General features: G+C 29.0%; 1 protein-coding gene across 1 annotated transcript in view; it reads left to right on the top strand.

The window, feature by feature from the left end:
• Positions 1 to 19,360, top strand: part of LOC107436596 (uncharacterized) — a 111,673-nt gene that overhangs the window by 40,528 nt on the left and 51,785 nt on the right. The gene's annotated exons all lie outside the window — the stretch shown is intronic.

The following is a 19,360-nucleotide window of genomic DNA, read 5'->3' as shown; positions in this document are numbered from 1 at the left end:
TGAAACTCAGTATTTAAGGTAATTTTTAAATATTACTTTTATTCTTTTATAAAACAAGAAACATCACTTTTTTTAAAAATAGAGCATTTTGAAATGCCTGGTTGAGACTGGCCATTGATGGTTGAAACGACACTTTTGCTTTAAACTCCATTCCATTGCCTTTCTTATTTCTCTGGGCTCAAAATCTGGAAAAATATATTCCCAGACTTACTCATAACATACTGTGGCTTTACATGGCAGTTTTTTTATTTAGTCCCAGATGACATAGATCAGCATGCATGACAGCAACTTAAACTTTAATCTGCTTCTTATCGGTACAATTACTATTCTTCGAAATTGACGGGCTGTCCATGGTGCAAATTTAAAGATTGCGCACTTGAGTTTCAACCCACGTAATACAGCTCAGTTAATTCAGCACAATACAATTCAAAATAATACAATTATTTCTAATAAATTCAATAAATTAATTGTATTAATATATATATATATATATTCTAACGACTCGTAATCATATAGCAATGGGGGGTCGGATATGCTTTCCAGACGCGGTAGATGGCGATGTACGAAAGTTCCGAGCTGTCCAGTGCGTTGGCCTCCTCGGTCACCTGACCTATCATGTCTTGATTTTTATTTCTGTTGTCATATGAAAACACTGGCTTATGACACCCCTGTTGACAATGCTGAGGAGCTGGTTGCAAGAATCGCAGTAGTAGCCGGAAAAATTCGAGATATGCCTGGAGTATTGCAGAATGTGGCAGAAACTTCCAACACATACTTTGACCCATGTACCTTATGCTTTTTCTAATATTATTTAAACGATTTTTCACTTACGATCTCTTTTCTTTATGGTGCTTCTGTGTTCATTACTGCTTCAGGAAAGCATTTCCGTCCCCACATTGCTATATGATTTTGAATCGTCAGGATGCACCCTACCCTCTCTTAGGAGTTCTGAAACGTTTAACTGAGACACCCTGTACATTATATATATATATATATATATATATATATATATATATATATATATATATATATATATATATATATATATATATATATATATATATATATATATATATATATATATATATATATATATCTGTGTGTGTGCGTGTGCTTTAAATGAGAATTAATAAATCTATTGTTGCTGTTAATATACTTGTATTTATTTGGAATATTCTAATACTCGTCATTTCGGAGCAGTAGGTACCAATAAACGAACTGATTTCCTAAGAAAAATCATGTGAGTAACCCTTTGTGGGACTCTTTTCATATTATTCTAAAAAATTGCTCACCATGCTAAAAGCAAGGAAAGAAGACTTGCAATTTATTGACGATGAATTAGGTGTTGAGAGTCTAAAACAGCGATTGTTGAAAATTCTAATTATGAAGAAAATTTTGCGAGAGCATTGCTAAATTCATAAATTAATCGATGAAAAGAAGAAAAATATGAAATGAAATAAGATTAAAACATGGAGTTAGAATTACGAAATGCAACTTTGGAATCAGAAAACGCAAAAATAGATCTCAGATTGATTAAGAATCCCAGTTAGAACATGAGGAAACAATTTTTGAAAAAAACTGAACATAAGAAAGAATCACTTTAGGAATTAAAAAAATTTCCGTTTGTATTTAAAAGGAAAACCCTAAATACTGTAAGTGTAACCAAAGATATCTGAATTAAAAAGCTCCAGTCAAAACAGGAAAAGCTGTAGTTGCAAAAATTAACGCATCTTCTTATTCTTATTCTTCCCCTCTTTCTTCTTCTTCCCCTTTTTCTTCTTCTTCTTTTTTTTTCTTTGTCAGCACAGCAGCCCCTTGCTGGCCTCGGCTGCCTCAACAGCTGATAAATGTCAGCGCTTCCTATCTATGGCAACTACCTTTCAATTTCTAATCCTTAGGGTTTTCAGGTCATTTTCGATGTCGTTGAGCCATCTAGTAGGGGGTGTGCCTCTAGGATGCGACCCCTCGGTGTTCTTAAAGGTGACGATTCTCATGACGCTATTTTCAAGGCATCTGCGTGGATGGTCCAGCCCTCTCAGCCTATCACTGCGAATTATTTGTGTAATTTGGGTGACGCTTACAGAGTCGGTAGAGCTCGAAGTTATACCTGGTCCTCCAACATCCCCAACAACAATTTCGCCAAAGATGACTCTGAGGATCTTTCTTTCGAAGATGTCCAGTGAAAAATTGAATCACAATTCCTAAAACCAGAAATCATAAGTCTTTTCTCAATTAAGCGAATAATACTAAACGCAGACGAGTGGAGGATTGATTGACATTTGTCAATGATTTGTAATTAAAGAGACTATTTTTGAACACTCAGGAAGACTTTCTTACGGCAATATAATTTTAACAACTGCGTTTTGAGAAAAATTTAAATCTAAATTGATTAAATCTTCGATCTCATTAGGAAACGTTGATACCTTATTAAGTCATCCGATGGTAGTTAATCTGGTTTTGATGGTCAAATTGTGTTTGGATGCCTTCGTTCCAGTCTATGATTCATTATTCGTAATATCTTCATGCTGTATTGAAAATAAAATGAGTGAAAGCGCAGAGAAAAAGAATTTTGCTCTTCTTCAAAAGCAATGACAAAAATATATTTTTCCAGGTGTCCTCGAAAAAAATCCATTCCATTTCCTCAATTTTTTATAGCCTCTGTAGGGTATCCACCAGAGTTGGCCAAAAATGTAATCGATTACATTTTTTGATTACAGTAATCAATTACTTGTAATCATGATTACAATTTTCAAAAATTTTGATTACAGCTGTAATCATGATTACAATTTTGATTACAGTAATCAATTACTTGTAATCATGATTCCAAGTAATTGCGATTACAAGTAATCACAACAAAAACGATTACAAGTAATTATGATTACAAGTAATCATAATATATGATTGCATGTAATTTGATTACATGTAATTATGATTACATGTAATCTAATTACACGATTACAAGACTATTGTATTCTTATAAATGATTATATTTTACAGTAGATAGTAGAATGTATTTTATAATGATACATTTTGCACGTATTAACATGTACTGCATTTTGTACGTATTTGTATACGTACAAATGAATGTAACTAAAATGTATGTACATATGATTTTATCTAGTGCATATGTTCAGACATTTTAGTTTCACACACATGTACATACACTTATATTGTAGGTATAAAGTATATGTACGTATGTATATAGATAATAATTTTGTATGCATGTGCAAACAATGTAGACATGTACATTTATACACAATGAATATATGCATTTTATGCAAATATTTGTGTACGTAAAATGTATATCTATGTTCATGTACGTATGTATATACAAGTACTTGTGTTTGTACGAACATACATACATGGTCTGCACAATGTATGTCCCATGCATGCATGTGCAATTTATTTATGAACAGTACAATATATGTATGCATGCACAATATAGGTATATCTGTAGGATGTACAATATATGTATGTATACATGTACATGATATGCATGTCCAGTGTATTTATGTACATGTACATGATATGCATGTCCAGTGTATTTATGTACATGTACGTAATATGTCCATGCTCAATGTAAGTATCCAAATATGCATAATACATTTGTGTACGATTGTAAGTACATTGGTTGTATTTATATTTCACATATATTCATACATGCATTCGACATGCATAACGTACGTACATACACACATTTGAGATGCATATATTGTGCAGATGTATATACATATAGCGTGCAGATGTATATACATATAGCGTACAGTTGTATATTCATATAATGTACATATGATGAAATGAACATATAATGTACATATGTGTGTACATATACAGTACATATGTGCATAAATATATTGGGCATGATTCTTTCGTACAAATTTTACATGTGTACATGCATGCTATCCCTATCTATGCATATGGTGCAACGTATATATGTCCAATGAATGTATCCACACATGTACAATACACGTATGTTCCATGTATGCATATCCATATGTACTATATATGCACGTACAATACATGAATGTATGTACATACATTGTACATGCGTACATACATTACACGTATACATATGTACATTACATTTATGTCTAAATATGTGTACAATGCAATAAATAAAATGCATGTAAGTTAACTTTTAATGACTCAAGTAAATTAAATGACAAAATCAAACGATATTTAAATTTAGTTTTCAGCTTTAATTGTTCTAAATCATTTTGAAATTCTCTGAATAAAAAATTATTTTCAGGTATTTTCATGAAATGTTTGACAATACAGATTTATTTTTTTTATAACATAATGTATGATTCATAGAAATTTTTTAAATGGTAAGAAAAGCGGTAAATTTTATGTGTGGAATTAATATTTAGAAATTCCAAATAAAATTATCGTTTGCTTTCTAAAAAATATGTGGTCGAGTTTCATATGCCTTAGAATAAATTTTAAAACAAATTTTAATAACTTTACTCATATAAATTTTTTTAATGTATGCACAATGTATGTGTATATTGTAATTACGTATATTTAAATGTACGCATGTATTTGTACATTACTTGTAATTATGTACAGTCCGCAAAAAAAAAAAGATATCACCCTAAATAACTTTCGTTCTAATGATCCGATTTTCACGAACTAAGTGTCAATCTTAATGGTTCCTGGGGGTGACCTCAAATATGCTAATTAATTAGTGCTAACTATTAATTAAGTTACGAAATCAGACACAAAAACGTACTTTCTCTGAATAAACATATATTTTTTTTTACATATTTGGAATCTAGACACTTGAATTAGGGGGGGTAGACAAAATTTTAAAACAAATGGGTCGTAAATTGGGTTGCAATAAAGGTTTATATGTTTGGCGATAGTTCAGAAAACCGCCAAAAAAGTCGCCTGCGCAAATAAATATTTTAAGATAACCCATTGACTGATTCAAAAGAGAAACGCTTAATTTTACTAGGTTGCTAGGCAACCAATTTCTGACTGTAAAAAAATTGAAATAATGTTTTGTGATTGCTCTGAGAGGTTTAATTAATAGTTAATAGAAAACATCTCGAAGTTTCTAGGCAATAAACAATTTTTAAGTTCATTTATGTCCAAAAAGCAAAAAAAAAAAACTTAAAAAAAAAAAAAACTTTTTTTATTCTCCTTTGAAAAGAAAATTTGAATCGATTTATAAGTTTTTAGAATTTAAGTACATGAACTTTTTATCTGATATTATTTAGATTATGCTATTTTTGCTATGTTTATTAGAGGACTTCATACTAAAATCAAATTAACATAACTTATACAAAATTTTAGCTATATACAAAATTAGTTATATACAAAAATTTAGGGATAATGATTTTTACAGCTTTAATCGAGTCTTCTGGGCATGAAAGTTTGAAGAAAAAAAAAGTGCTTGAAAAATAAAATGTAGATTGTATAGTAATTCTAATGCACATTCACAAGGTTTTCTATAATTTACGATATTTCTTTTTTCTATAACTCAATGAATTGCTGAATGTTTAGTGACATTTTAAAAACATTGAAATATTTTATGTTTAAGAAGAAGATATTGAAATAATATGTTGCATATTGTATGATTCATTGTTTAAAAAACTGCTTCATTTTGCTAGATATTTACGTTACATGGTTTTCTTTGGATAAAGATGATTAGCAAATAGCATCTACATGTTTCGATACATTCTGAAACTTACGTTCGCAAATTCACCATAAAATGTCGCACAGCATATTCTTCAATTACGATAAGTTACATTTACCACCAAATACTGTTACTATGATTATCTTTGTTTTCTTATATATATATATATCTGATATGATACTCTCTTTTTAAACAGAGCTCGTAAGGCCCTTAAGATACTGAAATGGGGGCACGAAAACTTAAAAGATTTTTTTTCCTAATGCCCGCCTGTGTTAACATCCGTCAATTCAGGCATCTACAGGGCGACATATATCATCTACAGGGCGACTAAGGATTCCTAACGAGCATCAAACATTCTCAAAATTAAGTGTTCATTCACTGGAAAATTTAGTGTTTATTCAATTTAAGAACTGTTCCTTCACTTGGTTATCTTACTACTTATTATTTAAACCACCTAAAGCTTAAAACAATATTATGTAAGTTATCTAATTTTTTTTTTACATAATTTGCATTTAATAACAAATATGTCGACATGCATTTAATAACAAATACGTCATTTAGCTAAAATTACAAATTTTGAAATTTTTATGATTTTTTTTTAAAGACAAGCTAAGCTTAAGTATTCCATCACTGGTTAGTTTACCCTATAAGATTTTGAGAAATTTGCGATGTTGTGAGAGATGCTTAAAAATGTTGACTACGTATTTTTATTAAAATTTATAGAATATATATTCGAGAAATTTATGAATATTTTATTCCAAATTTATTCATTCGTTTGTATATTATTGAAATTTTATCAGTTATTGAGAAAAAAAAACTAAAAAATTAAAAATAATCACATTAAAGAAGCACAATCTGTTGTATAATCATATTCTATCAGAAGCATGCTTTTATAAAACTCCACATTCTCTGAATAAAATGTCTTTTATTCAATAAAATGTTTTTTCAAATTTCTTTACTAAATTGCAAATAGAATTTCAGACGACTAAAAAAGAGGCATCGTATTTTATAGCTTAAAAAATAAAAATGAAAAGAAAAGCAAACGATTATTAGCGAAAAAAATATGAATGAAATTTTATGCTAAGCGCGCGAAGTCAAGTTCCTCGCAAGTTTATCACATTTTAATATTAATCGCCTCATTTAATCATTTCTTCATTGTCGCCAAATTATTTTTTTAAAATAATTAATTTTAATTTTTCTCAGCTTCTAATACATAAAAACAGTTGAAACTTTAGATTTTTCAATTGAAAAATATGTAGATTAATATGGTATAAAAAAATTCATACCTTATAATTCAAAAATTTTTCATCCTTAACTTAATTAAATAATAAAAAATAATTAACAATTATTAAAAATTATATTTTTCGTGAAATTATCTTTGGGTAAATGAGTTTTATGACTGGGTGAAATTTTCTTCGAATTGCTTTATTAGTTTTTAAAATATGACTAAAAACGTAAAAAGTGAAATTAACATTAAGGGGTACGAACTTTGGATCGCGCTCCTGACCAAACTATGGGGACCATATTTCCCAGATTGCGGCTACCCCCTATATTTTGAAGGTTAAGAATCCAAATATGTAAGAAAAAATATATGTTTATTCAGAGAAAGTACGTTTTTGTGTCTGATTTCGTAACTTAATTAATAGTTAGCACTAATTAATTAGCATATTTGAGGTCACCCCCAAGAACCATTAAGATTAACGCTTAGTTCGTGAAAATCCGATCATTAGAACGAAAGTTATTCAGGGTGATATCTTCTTTTTTTGGCTGACTGTACATGTATACGTTGTATGCACATGCGTACATTGCGCATATAACTATTTTTTTGTACATCCATGCATTACATGCTCATAAGTATTAACAAAGTATGTAGTTATACAAGTACATACGTAAGTTGTACATAAGTACATACTTTGCGTGCACATATATAGATGTACATATAAATATGCATGTATACATGTACGCATTTTATTTACGCAACTATGTGCATATATTGTACCTTTAAATAACATTCTTACATATTGTACGCAAATACGTGCAATTTTATATACAAACGTACATTGTATATACGTGCTATTATCGTAAATTTGTACAATATATGCACTTAAGTACATAAAAGCATGCAAATGCATAAACATTATTTTCATATACGTTCATACATACATTGTCTATGTATAAAAAGATACAAAGCTTTGCCTTTTTGTACAAACTAACATACATGCGTACATGTATCATAAATACATAATTATATGTACTAAGCATATGCGCATTGCATTAAGTATATTACAATATAATTATGAATATTGTACGTACAAACAACGCTTGTGCATACATTGTATGCATAGGAATCGCAAATTGTACGTTCATGCGTGCGTACATTCTATGTACATAAAAATATGTAAACACATGAATACTTACATAAAAAATTTGACTATAGTATACAATCGTAATAACTTGTAATCGTATAGTTTGATTACAAGTAATCACAATTACATGTAATCAAACTACATGTAATCATGATTACATGTAATCATATATTTTGATTACTTGTAATCATAATTACTTGTAATCGTTTTTGTTGTGATTACTTATAATCGCAATTACTTGTAATCATGATTACAAGTAATTGATTACTGTAATCAAAATTGTAATCATGATTACAGCTGTAATCAAAATTTTTGGAAAGTTGTAATCACGATTACAAGTAATTGATTACTTGTAATCGTGATTACAAGTAATTGATTACTGTAATCAAAATTGTAATCATGATTACAGCTGTAATCAAAATTTTTTGAAATTTGTAATCATGATTACAAGTAATTGATTACTTGTAATCATGATTACAAGTAATTGATTACATAGCTGTAATAATCTGTAATCAATTACAGTTGTAATCGATTACTGTAATCAACGGCCAACTCTGGTATCCACCTCTACAAAAATACAATTCCAACTCACTAGTTCATAAGACATGTTAACTCGATTCTATTTTGGGGGTACCTTTTCACAAATGAAGGTTGACATGGTCGATATGATTGTTCCCATCTTGGAGACCCGACGTGATGCAAGCATGCCTGCCTTGACAAAAACTCCCACTACAATTTGAACATACCTACTGAGTTCCATAGTCCACGCTTAACACAATTGACTTGCTGCTTGTGACTGCGACATTATCCACGTCCTGGCACCGTTACTACTCAGTCTAGATCACACACAACGTCAGACTGTATGCACTCGACTGCCAATGGCAACACAGGAGCGAACACGACGTTGAACTTAATACAGCATTCACAATCAGCACTCAAAAGGGCGATGATCTAAATAAAGCTCTTCCTTTCTTCTCACAAAAACAGCGACTCGATCCAGGAGCTCCCTTGTCTTCTGGATTAAGTTAAAAATTACAAGGCTACGGAGAGGAATATTAGAAGTCGTAAACCCATAGAATTGAGTCGGCTGTTCAACGAAGTTTATAAAATTAAATTATTCCTTGGAACTGTTATTAAAGATAAAATGAAAGCTAAATTATAAAAGTAAAATAAAATGCAGGAAAATGGCACTTGCGACATCTACTGCAAATATTTTCCTTTTTAAACTGATTTGGATCAGATAAGTAAAAATCATACGTCTATACTCTAAATATTCATCATATTTCAAAATCGTACCATGCTTCGAAAAGAGAAGTCTTTAATAACTTTTGTTCTAATAAGCGTATTTTAAAGTACAGACGATTATTTTTTTTATTACCTTTTTATTGATTTCAAGGCGTTGTACCGCAACATAACGAGGGACAAGCTATATAAAGCAATAGTGGATAATTCAATATCCCTAATCAAATTCAAGCATCTTTTTCAAGAGTATTGTAAGTGTAATATAAAAACACAGATTGTATTTTCCAACGCATTTTTTTACAGGTAACGGTCTTAGACACATTGACGCCTCTAAAAGCTCTCTTTCTAACATTATCTTTAAACAATCATCAGAAATGCCAAAGATAAGAAATAATGGCGCTTTATGCTACAAAGATATTCAATTGCTTACTCACATTTTTCTTTCTTATCCCAGTGAAGGGATGTGTTATATTAGCAAAATTTTGAATCTTTTTTCTATAATAGTTACACAAGCCTCTCGAAAAAAGATGTGTAAGAAATGACTCAATTGTGTTTTGGTTTTTGGTTGATTTAAATTTCAATTGCCTTGAAGTTTATTGGATCAGCCAAGCGTTTCCTTAAACTTATCAAGTGTTTTAAATAAGATACTTCACCTTTTACAAAATTGCATGTTTTTAAATAACATTACTGTGAAACTTAATTTAGCTAATATAGGTGAGACTTGTTTTGAATTACTTATAAGACTGTCCCCCAACATCTGAAAATTTTGTTATGTCATTATTGTAAGCTTTGCAAAATTACCGAAAATCACGTAATGCATTATTCATTTACGTGTTTAAATGTAAACGAGTGCATTTTTTAATCCAAACTGCATTACTTGTTATCTTTATTGAGCACGATGAGCTTAAAAGATATAAAATTACTACTATCGTGATTCGGATGAATTTCCTTAATAACCAACGCTGAGCATCTGAAATAGTAATGACGTTTGCCTTGTCAATACAATTCCTTATTTCCACTCCATTTTCCAATAATTTTTGAGAGGGAAATACCTCGCAAAATTTCATTCGCTGTCCAAGAAAATAAATCCAGTCGAGCACTTCAAGGTCATCAAATTTAAGATCAAAGTAAACAACAAGACATAGAAAAAGTCATAAAATCGAATCGAATAAGTCATACCTTGGTCACTTATTTTGATCAGAGGATTGCAACCTCAAGAAGCTATTAACCTTCAACAAACAAAGTAGCATTAGAAAACGGAGAAAATCTCCATTTAGATGGGTTTATGACTCTGAAAAAGATTTAAAAAAACATTAAAATGAACTAGTTGGGGGAAAAAAGTATTAGACATACTCCGTAGGTAAAAGCTGTTTGGAACTATAATGTTCACGGGTGTAGAGTCTGAAACAATAAAGAAAAGACTCAATTTGACTTCCTACCCTCAAATATGCTTATTTGTGAGCATTATACCTCCAGTAAAAGATTCAGATAAAAAAAAAACGTACTTTCTTTGTATAAATATACACTTTTTGATGAATTTGTGCTCCTGACCCTTAAAATACGAGAAACTCGCAATCTGGTGGCCTTAACAGTTTAGACAGGAGAGCGGTTTTGAAATTTTAATGTTAATTTAAGTTTCAACTTGTGATACCATCTCCGAGGCTGTCTCAACCTCTATCATGCCCAGATGTCTTGTATCCTATTTTTCAGATTGCGGATATGCCCAGTATTTTGATAGTCAAAAATAGAAATTCAAGGAGAGAAAATATTTTTTTTGTTTAATTAGATACATTATGCTTTTGTGTCTGATCTTATACACTTATGTAGGGAAGAGTGGGGTCAATTGTAATATTTTTTACTTAACTATTTTTAACTAACAAAAAATCCAATATATTATTAGCATTAATTGACAGACGAGTAAAGTAGACTATCCTCTACCAGAAAAAATAAATAAATACCTGATTTTAAATGTTATTATATTAGTTATTAGAAATTTTTGACAGTCGTGCACTTGTTACAATTGTCCCCACTTACGGGGTCAATTGTAACAGTTCATAAATTCAACTAAAACATAGTTAATTATACATATTATCATAGTTGTGATATATTTTTTTATTGATCAAAATAGTAGTGATGTCTTAGGAGTAAAAATAATAATGAGCAGAGACCTAAAGTGTTAAACTTTTAACTTTAAAAGGTTAAAAATTTTAATTTATGCTGTGAAAGGTGACAAATAAAATAATGCACATGCAACATAATATAAATGATATAGGAAACTATTGGTGGTTCTTAAAGAGTTAAGTAATGGTTTGTAAACATAAGATTATATATTTTCAGCTGTTACAATCGTCCCTTTACTTATTGTTACAATCGTCCCCAAGACGCCATTTCAGCTTCATTTGCTAAAAACAATGCTAGTTAATTAGCAAAACTAATCTTTTTTTTATTGAAATGTTAATTAAGGTGTCCACTTAAATATTCGGTTACTAGTTTTTATTTGCTTAAACAAAATTACTTTGTAACAAGATAATATTCTAATACCAAAAAAAGTACTTGCGTAGCGTGAAAATATCTTTTGTGATGTAACTCTTTCAAAAGTTCATAAAAATGGTTGCCATCAGGGGTGTACAGTCCGCAAAAAAAAAACGAATCACCCTGAATAACTTTCGTTCTAATGATCGGATTTTCACGAACTAAGTGTCTATCTTAATGGTTCCTGGGGGTGACCTCAAATATGTTAATTAATTAGTGCTAACTATTAATTAAGTTACGAAATCAGACACAAAAACGTACTTTCTCTGAATAAACATATAATTTTTTTTACATATTTGGAATCTAGACCCTTGAATTAGTGGGGGTAGACAAAATTTTAAAAAAATTGGGTGGTAAATTGGGCCGCAATAAATGTTTATATATTTGGCGATAGTCCAGAAAACCGCCAAAAAAAAGTCGCCTGCGCAAATAAATATTTTAAGATAACCCATTGACTAATTCAAAAGAAGAGTGCTTAATTTTACTAGGTTGCTACGCAACCAAACTCTGATAGTAAAAAAATTGAAATAATGTTCAGTGATTGCTCGGAGGGGCTTAATTTATTGTTAATAGAAAATATCTCGAAGTTTTCAGGCCATAAACAATTTTTTTAGGGGATTTCTGTCCAAAAAGCAAAAAAAATATTATTTTAATCTCCTTTGAAAAGTAAATTTGAATCGATTTATAAATTATTTATGATAGTTTTTAGAATTTAAATACATGAACTTTTTATCTGATATTGTTTAGATTACACTGTTTTTACTATATTTATTCGAGGATTTTATACTAAAATAAAATGAGCATAACTTATTATAGCTAAATACAAAATTTTAGGGATAATCATTTTTACAGTTTTAATCGAGTCTTCTAGGCAAGAAAATTTGAAGAAAAAAAAAGTGCTTGAAAAATAAAATGTAGATTGTATAATAATTCTAATGCACATTCACAAGGCTTTCTATAATTTACGATATTTCTTTTTTCTATAACTCAAGGAATTGCTGAATGTTTAGTGGCATTTTAAAAAGATTGAAATATGTTATGTTTAAGAATAAGATATTGAAATAATATGTTGCAAGTTGTAGGATTCATTGCTTAAAAAATCGCTTCATTCTACTAGATATTTAGGTTACATCGTTTCCTTTGGATAAAGATGATTAGCAAATAGCATCCTCATGTTTCGATACATTCTGAAACTTATACGTTCGCAAATTCACCATAAAATGTCTCACAGCATATTCTTCAATTACGATAAGCTACATTTACCACCAAATAATGCTACTATGGTTATTTTTGCTTTCTTATATATATCTGATGATCTCTTTTTAAACAGAGCTCTTAAGATCCTTAAGATACTGAAATGGGGGCTCAAAAACTTAAGAGATAAAATATTTAATTTCATTAACTCAAAATATCTGGTGTCAAAATGTTAATTTTTAAGTTAAATATAACTTTTGCAATATTGATGTTCTTACATTTTTAAAGACCATATGAATCCTGATAAAATATTAAAATGCATATGTTTACTTTAACTAGTGTAAAATCCTTATCAAAATAGTGATCAAGACAAGACCCAAATGTAAAACAGTATAATTGACGATAAAAACTCAACTGGCTTCAAAACATATGAAGAGGGAAGTAAAAGTCGACATGTTTCGAGTTTTCAAATATAATCGCCCATTCTCAAGACTTGTCAGGCATGGATAACTTGTGACTTTTATTACTGGACGCTCAAAACATGTCTATTTTTATTATCATCTATTATTTTTTAAAATCAATGAAGTTTTTATATTTTCGATTCAGTTTCTTGGGATTATCCATTTAGTTACACAACATATTAAATTATTTCACTCGATATTAAAATAAGTTTTACATATGTTATAGGCACAGGTTCTTAGATTGAAAAAATAATAATTCACTACTTTGTAAAAAAATTAATGCAGTAAAAAAAAAAATTTTTTTTTGCTGCAAGCTTTAACATTTTAGTTTAAGGTCATAAAAAATTCCGTTTACATTTGAAATTTCAAAAGTCGAATGTGAAAATGGAATGTCCCCTAGTACCAGGAATCGAAATTAAATAGTAACAAGGACAACTTTTTTAAACAAGTTAGCGTTTCCGTCCTACTCGAGGTTGTTTGAAAAGGTATTTTTTATATATCGATTCCAAAGTTTATTCTACATATATTTCAGGGTATACTTTCGGAGTATTTCGATCGAGTTTATTTTTACACCCTTATTTGCTTAAAATTATTAAATAATTTACTTAAAATAAATTATTCAAGCTACATGATTTAATGCATTTATAGTATAATAATAAACGGAGCTTCCGACGCATATCCTTAACCTTAATACCGCTATCATTAAATAAATGGAATAAGCTTAGATAAATAATAAAAGTTACTTTTTCCCTCGTGTAATTTTCAAGGAATAATATGTTTCGATCAAACAGATTTCATTCTGGAAATAGCGAAATTATTGAGTAGGTCCCTTGGAGCAATATCATTCTTATCCTCTTTTGACGAAATATAGGAAAAATTAGTTTTCACAGTTTCTGTAAAAAGTATGTTAACCTACTTGCCACGTTTTTTTTTTAAATTTTTTTTTATTAAAATAAGGTCGGAAATTGTGTATTGTGTGCACAGCTTCGGAATCCTTACAAATTTCAATTTTTAGTATTTCCTGATTAACAAAATAAGGCATTTTCCTGATAACAAATTATGCTACAATAATATCTAGGAAATCATGCTAAAGTAAAAAATTAAACAAAATAGTTTAGTATATTATCAGAAAAAAAATCTACTTGGTATCATAAAGAGTAAAAGATATAATGAAATAATTAGCGAATCACACGTGGTCAGATAATTAAAAATTTAATTTCACAACTAAGATAGTAGGACGACATTTAAGATACTGAGATATTTTAAGACACTAAAAAAATTGGTTACGTATTCCACAGCTTTTTTTGTTCGGTATCTTTATCCACTTTGTAGTGACTTATAAAACATCAACACTATTTTAGATAATCTAAGTTGAAGTCACAAGAAACAAAAAAAAGAAGACAATCAATAATTTATATTCTTTTTTCAAAAAAATAGTATGCTAAGTAAATAATCAGCTGTTTTGCATTAAATAATTTTAAACAGCTGAATGTTTTTAATTTCTTAACAAGGTTTTATTCTAAGCTAGCAGACAATAATTCTTTAAAAAAAACTTGACTATAATTTGAAAAGGAAACCTAAATTAAAAAAAATCTAAATTAAAGTTCTAAAAAAAATATTAGTATATTAATGAAGAAATAATAAACGTAAAATGGAAAAGAATAAGAATTTTAAAATGTTAAAATTTTATTAAATAGTTGGTAAAATAGTTCTGCGATACACTTCCGGAAATTTCTTTTAAGATTAGGATGATATAGGGTAAACCAACAAATGAAGGAGCATTTCATAGATATTTCTTAGAAATAAGATTTTAAACGTTTTAATTTAGATTGATTGGTAAGAGTAGCTTACTACCTAACAATAGGAAGTCCTTTAACAATGCATTTAGTTATCTGGTCTTTGAGTCTTCTCTGGAAAAAGTTTTGAATTTGTTAGTATCTGTTCAACGCCTTGTTTCTTTGACAAAATTATAAGGTCAGTGTTTGTTGTTATCCGTTTAAACTACAATTAATTGCATATAATAATGCTTTTTCTTTTCATTGTGAAAAAAAGAATTCAAAATATGGTCATTGAAGTTACGTTTTATTTATTTTAAGCATCATAACATAAGCAAGTACTGAGATTAGGGGGTGTTTATTAACTGGATTACAGAACAATGAAAAACCAATGTATAAACAAGTGTTCCTTTACTGGGATTTTTTCAAGATAATGAAAATAAAAGAAAATTTTTAATTTTCTTGTACCTTTTGTCATATTATAAATCAAAATTATGTTAAAAATAAAAAATAAAAAAAACAACTTCTAACCAGAGAAGGAACAGGCATGTTCCTTCACTGAGAATAGATTTCCCAGTGAATGAATAGTATGTGTGAAATATGATTTTACTTGGATAATTAGTAGTTCAGCGACATAGAGGACTCCTAAAATTCAGTTAAATGTTGCATGAATAGTTCCTATAACTATTTCATTTAAATATGCAAATTTAATTGCTAAATTTATTTAAAGAATTATAATAATAATTAATTTATTATTTATCTTTATAAATGTAGTGATTAGTTATTACATCATACCTTAGACTCCTTAATAAACTATGTTTATTAACTAAATATAACAACTAAATATAATAATAAGAGCTTGAATGGAATCTTTGCAGGATTTTGTGCCAATAATTAGCTAAATTATTATCCTATTGTCGTCTTTAATGTCCTAACCGGAACTGGTAGGAAAAATCCATTTAAAGACAATTATCTAGGTGAAAAATGGGTGAAGTTTTTTTAAGGTGACATCCACCGATAACTCAGTGCAATGCGAAGATAATTTCAAAAGGCAAAACTTACCTTAGAGAATAATATTCGAAATACTGGTTTTAAGAACTTCAGAGAATATTTAGGAGGGAAGTAGCCCTGGCATCCTTTTATAAAGTGATTGCATTTACAATGCGAATGAAACAAGAGTTGAATACTGCCCTTAAACGTGAGAAATCTGCGGCTTTAAAAATTATAAGGATTTATATTCTAAAGTACCTAGGAAAGAAAAAGTACCTCCATTGGTAGTTTTTCCTTACAGAAGAATTCGTAGAGATATTACAGAATCAGTCCCTGCTACATATTTCATTGGAAAAAGCTATTCATGAAATGAAACGATGACCGCAGCAACATTTTACAAATATATTGCAAATGTTTCTACCCATGGCTAATTAAAAATGCAATCAAATTCCTAATTTTGCTTCTTCTGGATAGGTATAAATCTTATATCAATTTGAAACTGAGCAAGTTTTGTTCCTCAAAACAAATTTTCTGGTTTAGTTTTCTACGTAATTCTTGGAAATCTCGTTGGATCTTGAAAACAAAAGAATTGTAAAACAATATGTCTAGAAAATTTTACATCCATTTTTAAATAAGATTTGAGGCATCAACTGATGAAGTTAAAATGCTTTTATGAAATGCGATATTTTTTCATTCGATGTAGAAAACGTTGACTGTAACAAATGCATGCAAAACAGACACCAAGAGTTAATGAGCAAGACAACTTATCAACAAAACACATGCTTCGAGAATAACGATGCGCTATTTTTTCAGAAGCTTGAGAAGGAAATCTCACAAGTTATGTTGCAAATTTTTGAAGGAACATTGACAGAAAAGTTTAATCTCCCAAATATCCAATAGCCTGCGCTTTTCTCAATATTGAAGAATTTATTTCAAAAAGAACAATTGTATAATCAAATTTTGGCTCTGAAGCTGAGACAACTAACATTAATAATGAAAGTATCCTGAAAACCGATTTTGAGATAAGTCCTCTTGAGGCATTGTTAGTTGCAAAAACGATTGGTTTCATAAGTAACTACTAGATATAAGTCAATGAGAGATGGGTTTTACTCAAACTTCGAAACTCCTTTTTCTCATTTATTATCCAGTGAGGAATTCTGGAAATGGAACTGGAAAATCAAAAGAAATTTCGAAGATACATTTACATTGGCCAAAAATTTGGATAAATGAGGAAGGTTAAATCAAAAGAAAAAGATAAAAATTACTCATGACGAAGAGAAAAAAAATACTTAAAAAGATTTAAAAAAAAGCTTAAAAAATATGAGGAAAAGATTAAACAAAAAAATGATCGAATTATAATAATAATAAAAACATCATCAGATTACACAATGATAAACATTCATAATTTAGAACGGATTATTAAACTGTGAGAAAAAAATGAAAAACATTTTTTTAAAATTATGTATTCAAACATATTTTACTTTCCATTCCATGACTGAAAAAAAAGTAAAATTTTCCACATTAACTATGGTTATATGTCGTAATTCCAAGAAAAATCTTGTTTTTAGACATTTGTGTGGCCTATGGATTCCTAACGAGCATCAAACATTATCAAAATTAAGTGTTCATTCTCTGGAAAATTTAGTGTTTATTCACTGGTAAGAACTGTTCCTTCACTTGGTCATCTTACTACTTATTATTTAAACCACCAAAAGCTTAAAACAATATTATGTAAGTTATCTAACTTTTTTTACATAATTTGCATTTAATAACAAATATGTCGAAACCATCATTTAGCTAAAATTACAAATTTTGAAATTTTTATGATTTTTTTTAAAGGCAAGCTAAGCTTAAGTGTTCCTTCATTGTTTAGTTTACCCTATAAGATGTTGAGAAATTTGCGATGTTGTGAGAGATGTTTAAAAATGTTGACTACGTATTTTTATTAATATTTATAAAATATATATTCAAGAAATTGATAAATATGTTATTCTAAATCTATGCATACGTATGCATATTATTGAAATTGTATCAGTTATTGAAAAACAAAATAAAAAAAATAAAAAATAATCACATTAAATAAGCACAATCTGGTGTATTCTATCAGAAGCACGCTTTTTTAAAACTAGACATTTGTTGAATAAAGTGTTTTTTATTCAAAATTCTTTACTAAATTGCAAATAAATTATTAAATGACTAAAAAAGAAACATCGTATTTTATAGTGTGAAAGAAATAAAAATAAAAAGATTAGCAAACGATTATTACCGAAAAAAATATGAATGAAATTTTACGCTACGCGCGCGAAGTCAAGTTCCTCCCAAGTTTATCACATTTTAATATTAATCGCCCCAATTGGTTATTTCTTTATTGTCGCCAAATTATTTTTTTAAAAATAATTAATTTTAATTTTTCTCAGCTTCTAATAAATAAAAACAGTTGAAACTTTAGATTTTTCAATTGAAAAATATGTAGATTAATATGGTATAAAAAAATTCATACCTTATAATTCAATATTTTTTCATCATCACTTTAATTAAATAATAAAAAATAATAAATAATTATTAAAAATTATTTTTTGCATGAAATTATCTTTGGGTAAATGAGTTTTATGAGTGGGTGCAATTTTTTTTGAATTGCTTCATTAGTTTTGAAAATATGACTGAAAACGCAAAAAGCGAAATTAACATTAAGGGGTACGAACTTTGAATCGCTCTCCTGACCAAACTATGGGGACCACATTTCCCAGATTGCGGCTACCCCCTATATTTTGAGGATAAGAAATCCAAATATGTAAAAAAAAATGCATATTTATTCAGAGAAAGTACGTTTTTGTGTCTGATTTCGTAACTTAATTAATAGTTAGCACTAATTAATTAGCATATTTGAGGTCACCCCCAGGAACCATTAAGATTGACATTTAGTTCGTGAAAATCCGATCATTAGAACGAAAGTTATTCAGGGTGATTCGTTTTTTTTTTTGCGGACTGTACATGTAGATTTATTAAATACACCTTGTGCGCCACCTAGGAACCAAATCTAGAAACCGACTTCCGAAATTTTTGTTTTGTTACAATCGTACCCTGTTACAATTGACCCCACTCTCCCCTATGGTATGCACAATTCAATAAAAATTTTCGCTTTTTTTTCATACTGTACTT

The sequence above is a fragment of the Parasteatoda tepidariorum genome, chromosome 10 (assembly GCF_982258835.1).
Source record: "Parasteatoda tepidariorum strain Cologne lab strain chromosome 10, Ptep-v5.0, whole genome shotgun sequence".
In the NCBI taxonomy this organism is placed as follows: domain Eukaryota; kingdom Metazoa; phylum Arthropoda; class Arachnida; order Araneae; family Theridiidae; genus Parasteatoda; species Parasteatoda tepidariorum.
The sequence above is the reverse complement of the archived record's forward strand: the minus strand, read 5'-3'. Positions and strand labels throughout refer to the sequence as shown.